The sequence below is a fragment of the Phalangium opilio genome, unplaced genomic scaffold, assembly GCF_054372755.1.
Source record: "Phalangium opilio isolate 3A_F unplaced genomic scaffold, DU_Popi_V2 ptg001170l_1, whole genome shotgun sequence".
Classification (NCBI taxonomy): domain Eukaryota; kingdom Metazoa; phylum Arthropoda; class Arachnida; order Opiliones; family Phalangiidae; genus Phalangium; species Phalangium opilio.
In genome coordinates this window covers 9,181,727-9,198,372 of record NW_028324255.1, presented here as the reverse complement: position 1 = coordinate 9,198,372, position 16,646 = coordinate 9,181,727, and the positions used below count along the sequence as shown (strand labels likewise).

The 16,646-nt window shown below is 39.1% G+C and overlaps 54 non-coding genes across 54 annotated transcripts; all 54 read right to left on the bottom strand.

Annotated features, from left to right (window-relative positions):
* Positions 1–115: 115 nt before the first annotated feature.
* On the bottom strand, positions 116–188 carry TRNAK-UUU (transfer RNA lysine (anticodon UUU)). Its single transcript has one exon. It is a non-coding gene; the product is annotated as a tRNA-Lys (tRNA).
* Positions 189–295: 107 nt separating this feature from the next.
* On the bottom strand, positions 296–368 carry TRNAK-UUU (transfer RNA lysine (anticodon UUU)). The gene has a single exon. It is a non-coding gene; the product is annotated as a tRNA-Lys (tRNA).
* Positions 369–475: 107 nt separating this feature from the next.
* Positions 476–548, bottom strand: TRNAK-UUU (transfer RNA lysine (anticodon UUU)). The gene has a single exon. It is a non-coding gene; the product is annotated as a tRNA-Lys (tRNA).
* Positions 549–835: 287 nt separating this feature from the next.
* Positions 836–908, bottom strand: TRNAK-UUU (transfer RNA lysine (anticodon UUU)). Its single transcript has one exon. It is a non-coding gene; the product is annotated as a tRNA-Lys (tRNA).
* Positions 909–1,015: 107 nt separating this feature from the next.
* On the bottom strand, positions 1,016–1,088 carry TRNAK-UUU (transfer RNA lysine (anticodon UUU)). The gene has a single exon. It is a non-coding gene; the product is annotated as a tRNA-Lys (tRNA).
* Positions 1,089–1,551: 463 nt separating this feature from the next.
* TRNAK-UUU (transfer RNA lysine (anticodon UUU)) lies at positions 1,552–1,624 on the bottom strand. Its single transcript has one exon. It is a non-coding gene; the product is annotated as a tRNA-Lys (tRNA).
* A 467-nt stretch (positions 1,625–2,091) lies between these two features.
* On the bottom strand, positions 2,092–2,164 carry TRNAK-UUU (transfer RNA lysine (anticodon UUU)). Its single transcript has one exon. It is a non-coding gene; the product is annotated as a tRNA-Lys (tRNA).
* A 465-nt stretch (positions 2,165–2,629) lies between these two features.
* TRNAK-UUU (transfer RNA lysine (anticodon UUU)) lies at positions 2,630–2,702 on the bottom strand. The gene has a single exon. It is a non-coding gene; the product is annotated as a tRNA-Lys (tRNA).
* Positions 2,703–2,809: 107 nt separating this feature from the next.
* Positions 2,810–2,882, bottom strand: TRNAK-UUU (transfer RNA lysine (anticodon UUU)). The gene has a single exon. It is a non-coding gene; the product is annotated as a tRNA-Lys (tRNA).
* Positions 2,883–2,989: 107 nt separating this feature from the next.
* Positions 2,990–3,062, bottom strand: TRNAK-UUU (transfer RNA lysine (anticodon UUU)). Its single transcript has one exon. It is a non-coding gene; the product is annotated as a tRNA-Lys (tRNA).
* A 287-nt stretch (positions 3,063–3,349) lies between these two features.
* Positions 3,350–3,422, bottom strand: TRNAK-UUU (transfer RNA lysine (anticodon UUU)). Its single transcript has one exon. It is a non-coding gene; the product is annotated as a tRNA-Lys (tRNA).
* Positions 3,423–3,529: 107 nt separating this feature from the next.
* Positions 3,530–3,602, bottom strand: TRNAK-UUU (transfer RNA lysine (anticodon UUU)). Its single transcript has one exon. It is a non-coding gene; the product is annotated as a tRNA-Lys (tRNA).
* Positions 3,603–4,065: 463 nt separating this feature from the next.
* On the bottom strand, positions 4,066–4,138 carry TRNAK-UUU (transfer RNA lysine (anticodon UUU)). Its single transcript has one exon. It is a non-coding gene; the product is annotated as a tRNA-Lys (tRNA).
* A 467-nt stretch (positions 4,139–4,605) lies between these two features.
* TRNAK-UUU (transfer RNA lysine (anticodon UUU)) lies at positions 4,606–4,678 on the bottom strand. Its single transcript has one exon. It is a non-coding gene; the product is annotated as a tRNA-Lys (tRNA).
* A 107-nt stretch (positions 4,679–4,785) lies between these two features.
* Positions 4,786–4,858, bottom strand: TRNAK-UUU (transfer RNA lysine (anticodon UUU)). The gene has a single exon. It is a non-coding gene; the product is annotated as a tRNA-Lys (tRNA).
* A 107-nt stretch (positions 4,859–4,965) lies between these two features.
* Positions 4,966–5,038, bottom strand: TRNAK-UUU (transfer RNA lysine (anticodon UUU)). Its single transcript has one exon. It is a non-coding gene; the product is annotated as a tRNA-Lys (tRNA).
* A 107-nt stretch (positions 5,039–5,145) lies between these two features.
* On the bottom strand, positions 5,146–5,218 carry TRNAK-UUU (transfer RNA lysine (anticodon UUU)). Its single transcript has one exon. It is a non-coding gene; the product is annotated as a tRNA-Lys (tRNA).
* A 285-nt stretch (positions 5,219–5,503) lies between these two features.
* On the bottom strand, positions 5,504–5,576 carry TRNAK-UUU (transfer RNA lysine (anticodon UUU)). The gene has a single exon. It is a non-coding gene; the product is annotated as a tRNA-Lys (tRNA).
* A 287-nt stretch (positions 5,577–5,863) lies between these two features.
* Positions 5,864–5,936, bottom strand: TRNAK-UUU (transfer RNA lysine (anticodon UUU)). The gene has a single exon. It is a non-coding gene; the product is annotated as a tRNA-Lys (tRNA).
* A 107-nt stretch (positions 5,937–6,043) lies between these two features.
* Positions 6,044–6,116, bottom strand: TRNAK-UUU (transfer RNA lysine (anticodon UUU)). The gene has a single exon. It is a non-coding gene; the product is annotated as a tRNA-Lys (tRNA).
* A 467-nt stretch (positions 6,117–6,583) lies between these two features.
* Positions 6,584–6,656, bottom strand: TRNAK-UUU (transfer RNA lysine (anticodon UUU)). The gene has a single exon. It is a non-coding gene; the product is annotated as a tRNA-Lys (tRNA).
* A 107-nt stretch (positions 6,657–6,763) lies between these two features.
* On the bottom strand, positions 6,764–6,836 carry TRNAK-UUU (transfer RNA lysine (anticodon UUU)). The gene has a single exon. It is a non-coding gene; the product is annotated as a tRNA-Lys (tRNA).
* Positions 6,837–6,943: 107 nt separating this feature from the next.
* On the bottom strand, positions 6,944–7,016 carry TRNAK-UUU (transfer RNA lysine (anticodon UUU)). Its single transcript has one exon. It is a non-coding gene; the product is annotated as a tRNA-Lys (tRNA).
* Positions 7,017–7,123: 107 nt separating this feature from the next.
* TRNAK-UUU (transfer RNA lysine (anticodon UUU)) lies at positions 7,124–7,196 on the bottom strand. The gene has a single exon. It is a non-coding gene; the product is annotated as a tRNA-Lys (tRNA).
* Positions 7,197–7,481: 285 nt separating this feature from the next.
* Positions 7,482–7,554, bottom strand: TRNAK-UUU (transfer RNA lysine (anticodon UUU)). The gene has a single exon. It is a non-coding gene; the product is annotated as a tRNA-Lys (tRNA).
* A 287-nt stretch (positions 7,555–7,841) lies between these two features.
* Positions 7,842–7,914, bottom strand: TRNAK-UUU (transfer RNA lysine (anticodon UUU)). Its single transcript has one exon. It is a non-coding gene; the product is annotated as a tRNA-Lys (tRNA).
* A 107-nt stretch (positions 7,915–8,021) lies between these two features.
* Positions 8,022–8,094, bottom strand: TRNAK-UUU (transfer RNA lysine (anticodon UUU)). Its single transcript has one exon. It is a non-coding gene; the product is annotated as a tRNA-Lys (tRNA).
* Positions 8,095–8,564: 470 nt separating this feature from the next.
* On the bottom strand, positions 8,565–8,637 carry TRNAK-UUU (transfer RNA lysine (anticodon UUU)). Its single transcript has one exon. It is a non-coding gene; the product is annotated as a tRNA-Lys (tRNA).
* Positions 8,638–8,922: 285 nt separating this feature from the next.
* Positions 8,923–8,995, bottom strand: TRNAK-UUU (transfer RNA lysine (anticodon UUU)). Its single transcript has one exon. It is a non-coding gene; the product is annotated as a tRNA-Lys (tRNA).
* A 467-nt stretch (positions 8,996–9,462) lies between these two features.
* Positions 9,463–9,535, bottom strand: TRNAK-UUU (transfer RNA lysine (anticodon UUU)). Its single transcript has one exon. It is a non-coding gene; the product is annotated as a tRNA-Lys (tRNA).
* A 285-nt stretch (positions 9,536–9,820) lies between these two features.
* TRNAK-UUU (transfer RNA lysine (anticodon UUU)) lies at positions 9,821–9,893 on the bottom strand. The gene has a single exon. It is a non-coding gene; the product is annotated as a tRNA-Lys (tRNA).
* Positions 9,894–10,180: 287 nt separating this feature from the next.
* TRNAK-UUU (transfer RNA lysine (anticodon UUU)) lies at positions 10,181–10,253 on the bottom strand. The gene has a single exon. It is a non-coding gene; the product is annotated as a tRNA-Lys (tRNA).
* A 107-nt stretch (positions 10,254–10,360) lies between these two features.
* TRNAK-UUU (transfer RNA lysine (anticodon UUU)) lies at positions 10,361–10,433 on the bottom strand. The gene has a single exon. It is a non-coding gene; the product is annotated as a tRNA-Lys (tRNA).
* Positions 10,434–11,261: 828 nt separating this feature from the next.
* TRNAK-UUU (transfer RNA lysine (anticodon UUU)) lies at positions 11,262–11,334 on the bottom strand. The gene has a single exon. It is a non-coding gene; the product is annotated as a tRNA-Lys (tRNA).
* Positions 11,335–11,801: 467 nt separating this feature from the next.
* TRNAK-UUU (transfer RNA lysine (anticodon UUU)) lies at positions 11,802–11,874 on the bottom strand. The gene has a single exon. It is a non-coding gene; the product is annotated as a tRNA-Lys (tRNA).
* A 285-nt stretch (positions 11,875–12,159) lies between these two features.
* On the bottom strand, positions 12,160–12,231 carry TRNAK-UUU (transfer RNA lysine (anticodon UUU)). Its single transcript has one exon. It is a non-coding gene; the product is annotated as a tRNA-Lys (tRNA).
* A 107-nt stretch (positions 12,232–12,338) lies between these two features.
* Positions 12,339–12,411, bottom strand: TRNAK-UUU (transfer RNA lysine (anticodon UUU)). Its single transcript has one exon. It is a non-coding gene; the product is annotated as a tRNA-Lys (tRNA).
* Positions 12,412–12,518: 107 nt separating this feature from the next.
* Positions 12,519–12,591, bottom strand: TRNAK-UUU (transfer RNA lysine (anticodon UUU)). Its single transcript has one exon. It is a non-coding gene; the product is annotated as a tRNA-Lys (tRNA).
* A 107-nt stretch (positions 12,592–12,698) lies between these two features.
* Positions 12,699–12,770, bottom strand: TRNAK-UUU (transfer RNA lysine (anticodon UUU)). The gene has a single exon. It is a non-coding gene; the product is annotated as a tRNA-Lys (tRNA).
* A 287-nt stretch (positions 12,771–13,057) lies between these two features.
* On the bottom strand, positions 13,058–13,130 carry TRNAK-UUU (transfer RNA lysine (anticodon UUU)). The gene has a single exon. It is a non-coding gene; the product is annotated as a tRNA-Lys (tRNA).
* Positions 13,131–13,237: 107 nt separating this feature from the next.
* On the bottom strand, positions 13,238–13,310 carry TRNAK-UUU (transfer RNA lysine (anticodon UUU)). Its single transcript has one exon. It is a non-coding gene; the product is annotated as a tRNA-Lys (tRNA).
* A 107-nt stretch (positions 13,311–13,417) lies between these two features.
* Positions 13,418–13,489, bottom strand: TRNAK-UUU (transfer RNA lysine (anticodon UUU)). The gene has a single exon. It is a non-coding gene; the product is annotated as a tRNA-Lys (tRNA).
* Positions 13,490–13,776: 287 nt separating this feature from the next.
* TRNAK-UUU (transfer RNA lysine (anticodon UUU)) lies at positions 13,777–13,849 on the bottom strand. Its single transcript has one exon. It is a non-coding gene; the product is annotated as a tRNA-Lys (tRNA).
* A 107-nt stretch (positions 13,850–13,956) lies between these two features.
* TRNAK-UUU (transfer RNA lysine (anticodon UUU)) lies at positions 13,957–14,029 on the bottom strand. The gene has a single exon. It is a non-coding gene; the product is annotated as a tRNA-Lys (tRNA).
* Positions 14,030–14,314: 285 nt separating this feature from the next.
* Positions 14,315–14,387, bottom strand: TRNAK-UUU (transfer RNA lysine (anticodon UUU)). The gene has a single exon. It is a non-coding gene; the product is annotated as a tRNA-Lys (tRNA).
* Positions 14,388–14,493: 106 nt separating this feature from the next.
* On the bottom strand, positions 14,494–14,566 carry TRNAK-UUU (transfer RNA lysine (anticodon UUU)). Its single transcript has one exon. It is a non-coding gene; the product is annotated as a tRNA-Lys (tRNA).
* A 287-nt stretch (positions 14,567–14,853) lies between these two features.
* TRNAK-UUU (transfer RNA lysine (anticodon UUU)) lies at positions 14,854–14,926 on the bottom strand. Its single transcript has one exon. It is a non-coding gene; the product is annotated as a tRNA-Lys (tRNA).
* Positions 14,927–15,033: 107 nt separating this feature from the next.
* On the bottom strand, positions 15,034–15,106 carry TRNAK-UUU (transfer RNA lysine (anticodon UUU)). The gene has a single exon. It is a non-coding gene; the product is annotated as a tRNA-Lys (tRNA).
* Positions 15,107–15,391: 285 nt separating this feature from the next.
* TRNAK-UUU (transfer RNA lysine (anticodon UUU)) lies at positions 15,392–15,464 on the bottom strand. Its single transcript has one exon. It is a non-coding gene; the product is annotated as a tRNA-Lys (tRNA).
* Positions 15,465–15,571: 107 nt separating this feature from the next.
* TRNAK-UUU (transfer RNA lysine (anticodon UUU)) lies at positions 15,572–15,644 on the bottom strand. The gene has a single exon. It is a non-coding gene; the product is annotated as a tRNA-Lys (tRNA).
* Positions 15,645–15,929: 285 nt separating this feature from the next.
* TRNAK-UUU (transfer RNA lysine (anticodon UUU)) lies at positions 15,930–16,002 on the bottom strand. Its single transcript has one exon. It is a non-coding gene; the product is annotated as a tRNA-Lys (tRNA).
* Positions 16,003–16,109: 107 nt separating this feature from the next.
* Positions 16,110–16,182, bottom strand: TRNAK-UUU (transfer RNA lysine (anticodon UUU)). Its single transcript has one exon. It is a non-coding gene; the product is annotated as a tRNA-Lys (tRNA).
* A 107-nt stretch (positions 16,183–16,289) lies between these two features.
* Positions 16,290–16,362, bottom strand: TRNAK-UUU (transfer RNA lysine (anticodon UUU)). Its single transcript has one exon. It is a non-coding gene; the product is annotated as a tRNA-Lys (tRNA).
* Positions 16,363–16,469: 107 nt separating this feature from the next.
* Positions 16,470–16,542, bottom strand: TRNAK-UUU (transfer RNA lysine (anticodon UUU)). The gene has a single exon. It is a non-coding gene; the product is annotated as a tRNA-Lys (tRNA).
* Between the last annotated feature and the right edge of the window lie 104 nt (positions 16,543–16,646).

Sequence of the window (16,646 nt, the reverse complement as noted above, 5' to 3'; positions counted from 1 at the left end):
ATCCGGGCTCAAGCGAGGAGAACTCACGTAATAATTGGAATTAGAATTTACATAAATTTATTGAAAGTGGAATGATCTGAAGTTTAAATTATTGACGATTCTTTAAAAACAGAGTCGCCCGAACAGGGACTCGAACCCTGGACTGTTAGGTTAAAAGCCTAACGCTCTACCGACTGAGCTATCCGGGCTGAAACGAAATGAACTCCCGTAATAATTTGGATTAGAATTTCAATAATTTTACTGGAAATTAAATGATCTGAACTTTAAATTATTGATGATTCTTCAAAAACACAGTCGCCCGAACAGGGACTCGAACCCTGGACCGTTAGGTTAAAAGCCTAACGCTCTACCGACTGAGCTATCCGGGCTCAAGCGAGGTGAACTACCGTAATAATTGGGATAAGAATTTCAATAATTTTACTGGAAATTAAATGATCTGAAGTTTAAATTATTGATGATTCTTCAAAAACACAGTCGCCCGAACAGGGACTCGAACACTGGACCGTTAGGTTAAAAGCCTAACGCTCTACCGACTGAGCTATCCGGGCTCAAGCGAGGTGAACTCCCGTAATAATTGGGATAAGAATTTCAATAATTTTACTGGAAATTAAATGATCTGAAGTTTCAATTATTGATGATTCTTCAAAAACAGAATGGCCCGAACAGGTACTCGAACCATGGACCGTTAGGTTAAAAGCCTAACGCTCTACCGACTGAGCTATCCGGGCTCAAGCGAGGAGAACTCACGTAATAATTGGAATTAGAATTTACATAAATTTATTGAAAGTGGAATGATCTGAAGTTTAAATTATTGACGATTCTTTAAAAACAGAGTCGCCCGAACAGAGACTCGAACCCTGGACTGTTAGGTTAAAAGCCTAACGCTCTACCGACTGAGCTATCCGGGCTGAAACGAAATGAACTCCCGTAATAATTTGGATTAGAATTTCAATAATTTTACTGGAAATTAAATGATCTGAACTTTAAATTATTGATGATTCTTCAAAAACACAGTCGCCCGAACAGGGACTCGGACCCTGGACCGTTAGGTTAAAAGCCTAACGCTCTACCGACTGAGCTATCCGGGCTCAAGCGAGGTGAACTCCCGTAATAATTGGGATAAGAATTTCAATAATTTTACTGGAAATTAAATGATCTGAAGTTTAAATTATTGATGATTCTTTAAAAAAAGAGTCGCCCGAACAAGGAGTCGAACCCTGGACCGTGGTTTGAAGCCTAACGCTCTACCGACTGAGCTATCCGAGCTGAAAAGAAATGAACTCCCGTAAAAATTGGGATTAGAATTTCAATAATTTTACTGGAAATTAAATGATCTGAAGTTTAAATTATTGATGATTCTTCAAAAACACAGTCGCCCGAACAAGGAGTCGAACCCTGGACCGTGGTTTGAAGCCTAACGCTCTACCGACTGAGCTATCCGAGCTGAAACGAAATGAACTCCCTTAATAATTGGGATTAGAATTTCAATAATTTTACTGGAAATTAAATGATCTGAAGTTTAAATTATTGATGACACTTCAAAAACACAGTCGCCCGAACAGGGACTCGAACCCTGGACCGTTAGGTTAAAAGCCTAACGCTCTACCGACTGAGCTATCCGGGCTCAAGCCAGGTGAACTCCCGTAATAATTGGGATAAGAATTTCAATAATTTTACTGGAAATTAAATGATCTTAAGTTTAAATTTTTGATGATTCTTCAAAAACAGAGTCGCCCGAACAGGGACTCGAACCCTGGACCGTTAGGTTAAAAGCCTAACGCTCTACCGACTGAGCTATCCTGTCTCAAACGATGTTAAATCCCGTAAAAATTGGAATTAGAATTTACATAAATTTATTGAAAGTGAAATGATCTGAAGTTTAAATTATTGATGCTTCTTCAAAAACATTATGGCCCGAACAGGTACTCTAACCCTGGACCGTTAAGTTAAAAGCCTAACGCTCTACCGACTGAGTTATCCGGGCTCAAGCGAGGTGAACTCACGTAATAATTGGAATTAGAATTTCAATAATTTTACTGGAAATTAAATGATCTGAAGTTTAAATTATTGATGATTCTTCAAAAACACAGTCGCCCGAACAGGGACTCGAACCCTGGACCGTTAGGTTAAAAGCCTAACGCTCTACCGACTGAGCTATCCGGGCGCAAGCGAGGTGAACTCCCGTAATAATTGGGATAAGAATTTCAATAATTTTACTGGAAATTAAATGATCTGAAGTTTAAATTATTGATGATTTTTCAAAAACAGAATGGCCCGAACAAGGAGTCGAACCCTGGACCGTGGTTTGAAGCCTAACGCTCTATCGAATGAGCTATCCGAGCTGAAACGAAATGAACTCCCGTAATAATTGGGATTAGAATTTCAATAATTTTACTGGAAATTAAATGATCTGAAGTTTAAATTATTGATGATTCTTCAAAAACAGAGTGGCCCGAACAGGTACTCGAACCATGGACCGTTAGGTTAAAAGCCTAACGCTCTACCGACTGAGCTATCCGGGCTCAAGCGAGGAGAACTCACGTAATAATTGGAATTAGAATTTACATAAATTTATTGAAAGTGGAATGATCTGAAGTTTAAATTATTGACGATTCTTTAAAAACAGAGTCGCCCGAACAGGGACTCGAACCCTGGACTGTTAGGTTAAAAGCCTAACGCTCTACCGACTGAGCTATCCGGGCTGAAACGAAATGAACTCCCGTAATAATTTGGATTAGAATTTCAATAATTTTACTGGAAATTAAATGATCTGAACTTTAAATTATTGATGATTCTTCAAAAACACAGTCGCCCGAACAGGGACTCGAACCCTGGACCGTTAGGTTAAAAGCCTAACGCTCTACCGACTGAGCTATCCGGGCTCAAGCGAGGTGAACTACCGTAATAATTGGGATAAGAATTTCAATAATTTTACTGGAAATTAAATGATCTGAAGTTTAAATTATTGATGATTCTTCAAAAACACAGTCGCCCGAACAGGGACTCGAACACTGGACCGTTAGGTTAAAAGCCTAACGCTCTACCGACTGAGCTATCCGGGCTCAAGCGAGGTGAACTCCCGTAATAATTGGGATAAGAATTTCAATAATTTTACTGGAAATTAAATGATCTGAAGTTTCAATTATTGATGATTCTTCAAAAACAGAATGGCCCGAACAGGTACTCGAACCATGGACCGTTAGGTTAAAAGCCTAACGCTCTACCGACTGAGCTATCCGGGCTCAAGCGAGGAGAACTCACGTAATAATTGGAATTAGAATTTACATAAATTTATTGAAAGTGGAATGATCTGAAGTTTAAATTATTGACGATTCTTTAAAAACAGAGTCGCCCGAACAGAGACTCGAACCCTGGACTGTTAGGTTAAAAGCCTAACGCTCTACCGACTGAGCTATCCGGGCTGAAACGAAATGAACTCCCGTAATAATTTGGATTAGAATTTCAATAATTTTACTGGAAATTAAATGATCTGAACTTTAAATTATTGATGATTCTTCAAAAACACAGTCGCCCGAACAGGGACTCGGACCCTGGACCGTTAGGTTAAAAGCCTAACGCTCTACCGACTGAGCTATCCGGGCTCAAGCGAGGTGAACTCCCGTAATAATTGGGATAAGAATTTCAATAATTTTACTGGAAATTAAATGATCTGAAGTTTAAATTATTGATGATTCTTTAAAAAAAGAGTCGCCCGAACAAGGAGTCGAACCCTGGACCGTGGTTTGAAGCCTAACGCTCTACCGACTGAGCTATCCGAGCTGAAAAGAAATGAACTCCCGTAAAAATTGGGATTAGAATTTCAATAATTTTACTGGAAATTAAATGATCTGAAGTTTAAATTATTGATGATTCTTCAAAAACACAGTCGCCCGAACAAGGAGTCGAACCCTGGACCGTGGTTTGAAGCCTAACGCTCTACCGACTGAGCTATCCGAGCTGAAACGAAATGAACTCCCTTAATAATTGGGATTAGAATTTCAATAATTTTACTGGAAATTAAATGATCTGAAGTTTAAATTATTGATGACACTTCAAAAACACAGTCGCCCGAACAGGGACTCGAACCCTGGACCGTTAGGTTAAAAGCCTAACGCTCTACCGACTGAGCTATCCGGGCTCAAGCCAGGTGAACTCCCGTAATAATTGGGATAAGAATTTCAATAATTTTACTGGAAATTAAATGATCTTAAGTTTAAATTTTTGATGATTCTTCAAAAACAGAGTCGCCCGAACAGGGACTCGAACCCTGGACCGTTAGGTTAAAAGCCTAACGCTCTACCGACTGAGCTATCCTGTCTCAAACGATGTTAAATCCCGTAAAAATTGGAATTAGAATTTACATAAATTTATTGAAAGTGAAATGATCTGAAGTTTAAATTATTGATGCTTCTTCAAAAACATTATGGCCCGAACAGGTACTCTAACCCTGGACCGTTAAGTTAAAAGCCTAACGCTCTACCGACTGAGTTATCCGGGCTCAAGCGAGGTGAACTCACGTAATAATTGGAATTAGAATTTACATAAATTTATTGAAAGTGAAATGATCTGAAGTTTAAATTATTGACGATTCTTTAAAAACAGAGTCGCCCGAACAGGGACTCGAACCCTGGACCGTTAGGTTAAAAGCCTAACGCTCTACCGACTGAGCTATCCGGGCTAAAACGAAATGAACTCCCGTAATAATTGGGACTAGAATTTCAATAATTTTACTGGAAATTAAATGATCTGAAGTTTAAATTATTGATGATTCTTTAAAAACACAGTCGCCCGAACAGGGACTCGAACCCTGGACCGTTAGGTTAAAAGCCTAACGCTTTACTGACTGAGCTACCCGGGCTCAAGCGAGGTGAACTCCCGTAATAATTGGAATAAGAATTTCAATAATTTTACTGGAAATTAAATGATCTGAAATTTAAATTATTGATGATTCTTCAAAAACACAGTCGCCCGAACAGGGACTCGAACCCTGGACCGTTACGTTAAAAGCCTAACGCTCTACCGACTGAGCTATCCGGGCTCAAGCGAGGTGAACTCACGTAATAATTGGAATTAGAATTTACATAAATTTATTGAAAGTGAAATGATCTGAAGTTTAAATTATTGACGATTCTTTAAAAACAGAGTCGCCCGAACAGGGACTCGAACCCTGGACCGTTAGGTTAAAAGCCTAACGCTCTACCGATTGAGCTATCCGGGCTAAAACGAAATGAACTCCCGTAATAATTGGAACTAGAATTTCAATAATTTTACTGGAAATTAAATGATCTGAAGTTTAAATTATTGATGATTCTTTAAAAACACAGTCGCCCGAAGAAGGAGTCGAACCCTGGACCGTGGTTTGAAGCCTAACGCTCTACCGACTGAGCTATCCGAGCTGAAACGAAATGAACTCCCGTAATAATTGGGATTAGAATTTCAATAATTTTACTGGAAATTAAATGATCTGAAGTTTAAATTATTGATGACTCTTCAAAAACACAGTCGCCCGAACAGGGACTCGAACCCTGGACCGTTAAGGTAAAAGCCTAACGCTCTACCGACTGAGCTATCCGGGCTCAAGCCAGGTGAACTCCCGTAATAATTGGGATAAGAATTTCAATAATTTTACTGGAAATTAAATGATCTTAAGTTTAAATTTTTGATGATTTTTCAAAAACAGAGTCGCCCGAATAGGGACTCGAACCCTGGACCGTTAGGTTAAAAGCCTAACGCTCTACCGACTGAGCTATCCTGTCTCAAACGAAGTTAAATCCCGTAAAAATTGGAAATAGAATTTACATAAATTTATTGAAAGTGAAATGATCTGAAGTTTAAATTATTGACGATTCTTTAAAAACAGAGTCGCCCGAACAGGGACTCGAACCCTGGACCGTTAGGTTAAAAGCCTAACGCTCTACCGACTGAGCTATCCGGGCTAAAACGAAATGAACTCCCGTAATAATTGGGACTAGAATTTCAATAATTTTACTGGAAATTAAATGATCTGAAGTTTAAATTATTGATGATTCTTTAAAAACACAGTCGCCCGAACAGGGACTCGAACCCTGGACCGTTAGGTTAAAAGCCTAACGCTTTACCGACTGAGCTACCCGGGCTCAATCGAAGTGAACTCCCGTAATAATTGGAATAAGAATTTCAATAATTTTACTGGAAATTAAATGATCTGAAGTTTAAATTATTGATGATTCTTCAAAAACAGAATGGCCCGAACAGGTACTCGAACCCTGGACCGTTAGGTTAAAAGCCTAACGCTCTACCGACTGAGCTATCCTGTCTCAAACGATGTTAAATCCCGTAAAAATTGGAATTAGAATTTACATAAATTTATTGAAAGTGAAATGATCTGAAGTTTAAATTATTGATGCTTCTTCAAAAACATTATGGCCCGAACAGGTACTCTAACCCTGGACCGTTAAGTTAAAAGCCTAACGCTCTACCGACTGAGTTATCCGGGCTCAAGCGAGGTGAACTCACGTAATAATTGGAATTAGAATTTACATAAATTTATTGAAAGTGAAATGATCTGAAGTTTAAATTATTGACGATTCTTTAAAAACAGAGTCGCCCGAACAGGGACTCGAACCCTGGACCGTTAGGTTAAAAGCCTAACGCTCTACCGACTGAGCTATCCGGGCTAAAACGAAATGAACTCCCGTAATAATTGGGACTAGAATTTCAATAATTTTACTGGAAATTAAATGATCTGAAGTTTAAATTATTGATGATTCTTTAAAAACACAGTCGCCCGAACAGGGACTCGAACCCTGGACCGTTAGGTTAAAAGCCTAACGCTTTACTGACTGAGCTACCCGGGCTCAAGCGAGGTGAACTCCCGTAATAATTGGAATAAGAATTTCAATAATTTTACTGGAAATTAAATGATCTGAAGTTTAAATTATTGATGATTCTTCAAAAACACAGTCGCCCGAACAGGGACTCGAACCCTGGACCGTTACGTTAAAAGCCTAACGCTCTACCGACTGAGCTATCCGGGCTCAAGCGAGGTGAACTCACGTAATAATTGGAATTAGAATTTACATAAATTTATTGAAAGTGAAATGATCTGAAGTTTAAATTATTGACGATTCTTTAAAAACAGAGTCGCCCGAACAGGGACTCGAACCCTGGACCGTTAGGTTAAAAGCCTAACGCTCTACCGATTGAGCTATCCGGGCTAAAACGAAATGAACTCCCGTAATAATTGGAACTAGAATTTCAATAATTTTACTGGAAATTAAATGATCTGAAGTTTAAATTATTGATGATTCTTTAAAAACACAGTCGCCCGAAGAAGGAGTCGAACCCTGGACCGTGGTTTGAAGCCTAACGCTCTACCGACTGAGCTATCCGAGCTGAAACGAAATGAACTCCCGTAATAATTGGGATTAGAATTTCAATAATTTTACTGGAAATTAAATGATCTGAAGTTTAAATTATTGATGACTCTTCAAAAACACAGTCGCCCGAACAGGGACTCGAACCCTGGACCGTTAAGGTAAAAGCCTAACGCTCTACCGACTGAGCTATCCGGGCTCAAGCCAGGTGAACTCCCGTAATAATTGGGATAAGAATTTCAATAATTTTACTGGAAATTAAATGATCTTAAGTTTAAATTTTTGATGATTTTTCAAAAACAGAGTCGCCCGAATAGGGACTCGAACCCTGGACCGTTAGGTTAAAAGCCTAACGCTCTACCGACTGAGCTATCCTGTCTCAAACGAAGTTAAATCCCGTAAAAATTGGAAATAGAATTTACATAAATTTATTGAAAGTGAAATGATCTGAAGTTTAAATTATTGACGATTCTTTAAAAACAGAGTCGCCCGAACAGGGACTCGAACCCTGGACCGTTAGGTTAAAAGCCTAACGCTCTACCGACTGAGCTATCCGGGCTAAAACGAAATGAACTCCCGTAATAATTGGGACTAGAATTTCAATAATTTTACTGGAAATTAAATGATCTGAAGTTTAAATTATTGATGATTCTTTAAAAACACAGTCGCCCGAACAGGGACTCGAACCCTGGACCGTTAGGTTAAAAGCCTAACGCTTTACCGACTGAGCTACCCGGGCTCAATCGAAGTGAACTCCCGTAATAATTGGAATAAGAATTTCAATAATTTTACTGGAAATTAAATGATCTGAAGTTTAAATTATTGATGATTCTTCAAAAACAGAATGGCCCGAACAGGTACTCGAACCCTGGACCGTTAGGTTAAAAGCCTAACGCTCTACCGACTGAGCTATCCTGTCTCAAACGAAGTTAAATCCCGTAATAATTGGAATTAGAGTTTACATAAATTTATTGAAAGTGAAATGATCTGAAGTTTAAATTATTGATGATTCTTCAAAAACAGAATGGCCCGAACAGGTACTCGAACCCTGGACCGTTAGGTTAAAAGCCTAACGCTCTACCTACCGACTGAGCTATCCGGGCTCAAGCGAGGTGAACTCACGTAATAATTGGAATTAGAATTTACATAATTTATTGAAAGTGAAATGATCTGAAGTTTAAATTATTGACAATTCTTTAAAAACAGAGTCGCCCGAACAGGGACTCGAACCCTGGGCCGTTAGGTTAAAAGCCTAACGCTCTACCGACTGAGCTATCCGGGTTGAAACGAAATGAACTCCCGTAATAATTGGGATTAGAATTTCAATAATTTTACTGGAAATTAAATGATCTGAAGTTTAAATTATTGATGATTCTTCAAAAACACAGTCGCCTGAACAAGGAGTCGAACCCTGGACCGTGGTTTGAAGCCTAACGCTCTACCGACTAAGCTATCCGAGCTGAAACGAAATGAACTCCCGTAATAATTGGGATTAGAATTTCAATAATTTTACTGGAAATTAAATGATCTGAAGTTTAAATTATTGATGATTCTTCAAAAACACAGTCGCCCGAACAGGGACTCGAACCCTGGACCGTTAGGTTAAAAGCCTAACGCTCTACCGACTGAGCTATCCGGGCTCAAGCGAGGTGAACTCCCGTAATAATTGGAATAAGAATTTCAATAATTTTACTGGAAATTAAATGATCCCAAGTTTAAATTTTTGATGATTCTTCAAAAACAGAGTCGCCCGAACAGGGACTCGAACCCTGGACCGTTAGGTTAAAAGCCCAACGCTCTACCGACTGAGCTATCCTGTCTCAAACGAAGTTAAATCCCGTAATAATTGGAATTAGAATTTACATAAATTTATTGAAAGTGAAATGATCTGAAGTTTAAATTATTGATGATTCTTCAAAAACATTATGGCCCGAACAGGTACTCTAACCCTGGACCGTTAAGTTAAAAGCCTAACGCTCTACCGACTGAGCTATCCGGGCTCAAGCGAGGTGAACTCACGAAATAATTGGAATTAGAATTTACATAAATTTATTGAAAGTGAAATGATCTGAAGTTTAAATTATTGACGATTCTTTAAAAACAGAGTCGCCCGAACAGGGACTCGAACCCTGGACCGTTAGGTTAAAAGCCTAACGCTCTACCGACTGAGCTATCCGGGCTAAAACGAAATGAACTCCCGTAATAATTGGGACTAGAATTTCAATAATTTTACTGGAAATTAAATGATCTGAAGTTTAAATTATTGATGATTCTTTAAAAACACAGTCGCCCGAACAAGGAGTCGAACCCTAGACCGTGGTTTGAAGCCTAACGCTCTACCGACTGAGCTATCCGAGCTGAAACGAAATGAACTCCCGTAATAATTGGGATTAGAATTTCAATAATTTTACTGGAAATTAAATGATCTGAAGTTTAAATTATTGATGACTCTTCAAAAACACAGTCGCCCGAACTGGGACTCGAACCCTGGACCGTTAAGGTAAAAGCCTAACGCTCTACCGACTGAGCTATCCGGGCTCAAGCCAGGTGAACTCCCGTAATAATTGGGATAAGAATTTCAATAATTTTACTGGAAATTAAATGATCTTAAGTTTAAATTTTTGATGATTATTCAAAAACAGAGTCGCCCGAATAGGGACTCGAACCCTGGACCGTTAGGTTAAAAGCCTAACGCTCTACCGACTGAGCTATCCTGTCTCAAACGAAGTTAAATCCCGTAAAAATTGGAAATAGAATTTACATAAATTTATTGAAAGTGAAATGATCTGAAGTTTAAATTATTGACGATTCTTTAAAAACAGAGTCGCCCGAACAGGGACTCGAACCCTGGACCGTTAGGTTAAAAGCCTAACGCTCTACCGACTGAGCTATCCGGGCTAAAACGAAATGAACTCCCGTAATAATTGGGACTAGAATTTCAATAATTTTACTGGAAATTAAATGATCTGAAGTTTAAATTATTGATGATTCTTTAAAAACACAGTCGCCCGAACAGGGACTCGAACCCTGGACCGTTAGGTTAAAAGCCTAACGCTTTACCGACTGAGCTACCCGGGCTCAAGCGAAGTGAACTCCCGTAATAATTGGAATAAGAATTTCAATAATTTTACTGGAAATTAAATGATCTGAAGTTTAAATTATTGATGATTCTTCAAAAACAGAATGGCCCGAACAGGTACTCGAACCCTGGACCGTTAGGTTAAAAGCCTAACGCTCTACCGACTGAGCTATCCTGTCTCAAACGAAGTTAAATCCCGTAATAATTGGAATTAGAGTTTACATAAATTTATTGAAAGTGAAATGATCTGAAGTTTAAATTATTGATGATTCTTCAAAAACAGAATGGCCCGAACAGGTACTCGAACCCTGGACCGTTAGGTTAAAAGCCTAACGCTCTACCTACCGACTGAGCTATCCGGGCTCAAGCGAGGTGAACTCACGTAATAATTGGAATTAGAATTTACATAATTTATTGAAAGTGAAATGATCTGAAGTTTAAATTATTGACAATTCTTTAAAAACAGAGTCGCCCGAACAGGGACTCGAACCCTGGGCCGTTAGGTTTAAAGCCTAACGCTCTACCGACTGAGCTATCCGGGTTGAAACGAAATGAACTCCCGTAATAATTGGGATTAGAATTTCAATAATTTTACTGGAAATTAAATGATCTGAAGTTTAAATTATTGATGATTCTTCAAAAACACAGTCGCCTGAACAAGGAGTCGAACCCTGGACCGTGGTTTGAAGCCTAACGCTCTACCGACTAAGCTATCCGAGCTGAAACGAAATGAACTCCCGTAATAATTGGGATTAGAATTTCAATAATTTTACTGGAAATTAAATGATCTGAAGTTTAAATTAGTGATGATTCTTCAAAAACACAGTCGCCCGAACAGGGACTCGAACCCTGGACCGTTAGGTTAAAAGCCTAACGCTCTACCGACTGAGCTATCCGGGCTCAAGCGAGGTGAACTCCCGTAATAATTGGAATAAGAATTTCAATAATTTTACTGGAAATTAAATGATCCCATGTTTAAATTTTTGATGATTCTTCAAAAACAGAGTCGCCCGAACAGGGACTCGAACCCTGGACCGTTAGGTTAAAAGCCCAACGCTCTACCGACTGAGCTATCCTGTCTCAAACGAAGTTAAATCCCGTAATAATTGGAATTAGAATTTACATAAATTTATTGAAAGTGAAATGATCTGAAGTTTAAATTATTGATGATTCTTCAAAAACATTATGGCCCGAACAGGTACTCTAACCCTGGACCGTTAAGTTAAAAGCCTAACGCTCTACCGACTGAGCTATCCGGGCTCAAGCGAGGTGAACTCACGTAATAATTGGAATTAGAATTTACATAAATTTATTGAAAGTGAAATGATCTGAAGTTTAAATTATTGACGATTCTTTAAAAACAGAGTCGCCCGAACAGGGACTCGAACCCTGGACCGTTAGGTTAAAAGCCTAACGCTCTACCGACTGAGCTATCCGGGCTAAAACGAAATGAACTCCCGTAATAATTGGGACTAGAATTTCAATAATTTTACTGGAAATTAAATGATCTGAAGTTTAAATTATTGATGATTCTTTAAAAACCCAGTCGCCCGAACAAAGAGTCGAACCCTAGACCGTGGTTTGAAGCCTAACGCTCTACCGACTGAGCTATCCGAGCTGAAACGAAATGAACTCCCGTAATAATTGGGATTAGAATTTCAATAATTTTACTGGAAATTAAATGATCTGAAGTTTAAATTATTGATGATTCTTCAAAAACACAGTCGCCCGAACAGGGACTCGAACCCTGGACCGTTAGGTTAAAAGCCTAACGCTCTACGACTGAGCTACCCGGGCTCAAGCGAGGAGAACTCACGTAATAATTGGAATTAGAATTTACATAAATTTATTGAAAGTGGAATGATCTGAAGTTTAAATTATTGACGATTCTTTAAAAACAGAGTCGCCCGAACAGGGACTCGAACCCTGGACTGTTAGGTTAAAAGCCTAACGCTCTACCGACTGAGCTATCGGGGCTGAAACGAAATGAACTCCCGTAATAATTTGGATTAGAATTTCAATAATTTTACTGGAAATTAAATGATCTGAACTTTAAATTATTGATGATTCTTCAAAAACACAGTCGCCCGAACAGGGACTCGAACCCTGGACCGTTAGGTTAAAAGCCTAACGCTCTACCGACTGAGCTATCCGGGCTCAAGCGAGGTGAACTCCCGTAATAATTGGGATAAGAATTTCAATAATTTTACTGGAAATTAAATGATCTGAAGTTTAAATTATTGATGATTCTTCAAAAACACAGTCGCCCGAACAGGGATTGAACCCTGGACCGTTAGGTTAAAAGCCTAACGCTCTACCGACTGAGCTATCCGGGCTCAAGCGAGGTGAACTCCCGTAATAATTGGGATAAGAATTTCAATAATTTTACTGGAAATTAAATGATCTGAAGTTTAAATTATTGATGATTCTTCAAAAACAGAATGGCCCGAACAGGTACTCGAACCATGGACCGTTAGGTTAAAAGCCTAACGCTCTACCGACTGAGCTATCCGGGCTCAAGCGAGGAGAACTCACGTAATAATTGGAATTAGAATTTACATAAATTTATTGAAAGTGGAATGATCTGAAGTTTAAATTATTGACGATTCTTTAAAAACAGAGTCGCCCGAACAGGGACTCGAACCCTGGACTGTTAGGTTAAAAGCCTAACGCTCTACCGACTGAGCTATCCGGGCTGAAACGAAATGAACTCCCGTAATAATTTGGATTAGAATTTCAATAATTTTACTGGAAATTAAATGATCTGAACTTTAAATTATTGATGATTCTTCAAAAACACAGTCGCCCGAACAGGGACTCGAACCCTGGACCGTTAGGTTAAAAGCCTAACGCTCTACCGACTGAGCTATCCGGGCTCAAGCGAGGTGAACTCCCGTAATAATTGGGATAAGAATTTCAATAATTTTACTGGAAATTAAATGATCTGAAGTTTAAATTATTGATGATTCTTCAAAAACACAGTCGCCCGAACAGGGATTGAACCCTGGACCGTTAGGTTAAAAGCCTAACGCTCTACCGACTGAGCTATCCGGGCTCAAGCGAGGTGAACTCCCGTAATAATTGGGATAAGAATTTCAATAATTTTACTGGAAATTAAATGATCTGAAGTTTAAATTATTGATGATTCTTCAAAAACAGAATGGCCCGAACAGGTACTCGAACCATGGACCGTTAGGTTAAAAGCCTAACGCTCTACCGACTGAGCTATCCGGGCTCAAGCGAGGAGAACTCACGTAATAATTGGAATTAGAATTTACATAAATTTATTGAAAGTGGAATGATCTGAAGTTTAAATTATTGACGATTCTTTAAAAACAGAGTCGCCCGAACAGGGACTCGAACCCTGGACTGTTAGGTTAAAAGCCTAACGCTCTACCGACTGAGCTATCCGGGCTGAAACGAAATGAACTCCCGTAATAATTTGGATTAGAATTTCAATAATTTTACTGGAAATTAAATGATCTGAACTTTAAATTATTGATGATTCTTCAAAAACACAGTCGCCCGAACAGGGACTCGAACCCTGGACCGTTAGGTTAAAAGCCTAACGCTCTACCGACTGAGCTATCCGGGCTCAAGCGAGGTGAACTCCCGTAATAATTGGGATAAGAATTTCAATAATTTTACTGGAAATTAAATGATCTGAAGTTTAAATTATTGATGATTCTTTAAAAAAAGAGTCGCCCGAACAAGGAGTCGAACCCTGGACCGTGGTTTGAAGCCTAACGCTCTACCGACTGAGCTATCCGAGCTGAAAAGAAATGAACTCCCGTAATAATTGGGATTAGAATTTCAATAATTTTACTGGAAATTAAATGATCTGAAGTTTAAATTATTGATGATTCTTCAAAAACACAGTCGCCCGAACAGGGACTCGAACCCTGGACCGTTAGGTTAAAAGCCTAACGCTCTACCGACTGAGCTATCCGGGCTCAAGCGAGGTGAACTCCCGTAATAATTGGGATAAGAATTTCAATAATTTTACTGGAAATTAAATGATCTGAAGTTTAAATTATTGATGATTCTTCAAAAACACAGTCCCCGAACAGGGACTCGAACCCTGGACCGTTAGGTTAAAAGCCTAACGCTCTACCGACTGAGCTATCCGGGCTCAAGCGAGGTGAACTCCCGTAATAATTGGGATAAGAATTTCAATAATTTTACTGGAAATTAAATGATCTGAAGTTTAAATTATTGATGATTCTTCAAAAACAGAATGGCCCGAACAGGTACTCGAACCATGGACCGTTAGGTTAAAAGCCTAACGCTCTACCGACTGAGCTATCCGGGCTCAAGCGAGGAGAACTCACGTAATAATTGGAATTAGAATTTACATAAATTTATTGAAAGTGGAATGATCTGAAGTTTAAATTATTGACGATTCTTTAAAAACAGAGTCGCCCGAACAGGGACTCGAACCCTGGACTGTTAGGTTAAAAGCCTAACGCTCTACCGACTGAGCTATCCGGGCTGAAACGAAATGAACTCCCTTAATAATTTGGATTAGAATTTCAATAATTTTACTGGAAATTAAATGATCTGAACTTTAAATTATTGATGATTCTTCAAAAACACAGTCGCCCGAACAGGGACTCGAACCCTGGACCGTTAGGTTAAAAGCCTAACGCTCTACCGACTGAGCTATCCGGGCTCAAGCGAGGTGAACTCCCGTAATAATTGGGATAAGAATTTCAATAATTTTACTGGAAATTAAATGATCTGAAGTTTAAATTATTGATGATTCTTTAAAAAAAGAGTCGCCCGAACAAGGAGTCGAACCCTGGACCGTGGTTTGAAGCCTAACGCTCTACCGACTGAGCTATCCGAGCTGAAAAGAAATGAACTCCCGTAATAATTGGGATTAGAATTTCAATAATTTTACTGGAAATTAAATGATCTGAAGTTTAAATTATTGATGATTCTTCAAAAACACAGTCGCCCGAACAGGGACTCGAACCCTGGACCGTTAGGTTAAAAGCCTAACGCTCTACCGACTGAGCTATCCGGGCTCAAGCGAGGTGAACTCCCGTAATAATTGGGATAAGAATTTCAATAATTTTACTGGAAATTAAATGATCTGAAGTTTAAATTATTGATGATTCTTCAAAAACACAGTCGCCCGAACAGGGACTCGAACCCTGGACCGTTAGGTTAAAAGCCTAACGCTCTACCGACTGAGCTATCCGGGCTAAAACGAAATGAACTCCCGTAATAATTGGGACTAGAATTTCAATAATTTTACTGGAAATTAAATGATCTGAAGTTTAAATTATTGATGATTCTTTAAAAACACAGTCGCCCGAACAAGGAGTCGAACCCTAGACCGTGGTTTGAAGCCTAACGCTCTACCGACTGAGCTATCCGAGCTGAAACGAAATGAACTCCCGTAATAATTGGGATTAGAATTTCAATAATTTTACTGGAAATTAAATGATCTGAAGTTTAAATTATTGATGATTCTTCAAAAACACAGTCGCCCGAACAGGGACTCGAACCCTGGACCGTTAGGTTAAAAGCCTAACGCTCTACCGACTGAGCTACCCGGGCTCAAGCGAGGAGAACTCACGTAATAATTGGAATTAGAATTTACATAAATTTATTGAAAGTGGAATGATCTGAAGTTTAAATTATTGACGATTCTTTAAAAACAGAGTCGCCCGAACAGGGACTCGAACCCTGGACTGTTAGGTTAAAAGCCTAACGCTCTACCGACTGAGCTATCGGGGCTGAAACGAAATGAACTCCCGTAATAATTTGGATTAGAATTTCAATAATTTTACTGGAAATTAAATGATCTGAACATTAAATTATTGATGATTCTTCAAAAACACAGTCGCCCGAACAGGGACTCGAACCCTGGACCGTTAGGTTAAAAGCCTAACGCTCTACCGACTGAGCTATCCGGGCTCAAGCGAGGTGAACTCCCGTAATAATTGGGATAAGAATTTCAATAATTTTACTGGAAATTAAATGATCTGAAGTTTAAATTATTGATGATTCTTCAAAAACACAGTCGCCCGAACAGGGACTCGAACCCTGGACCGTTAGGTTAAAAGCCTAACGCTCTACCGACTGAGCTATCCGGGCTCAAGCGAGGTGAACTCCCGTAATAATTGGGATAAGAATTTCAATAATTTTACTGGAAATTAAATGATCTGAAGTTTAAATTATTGATGATTCTTCAAAAACAG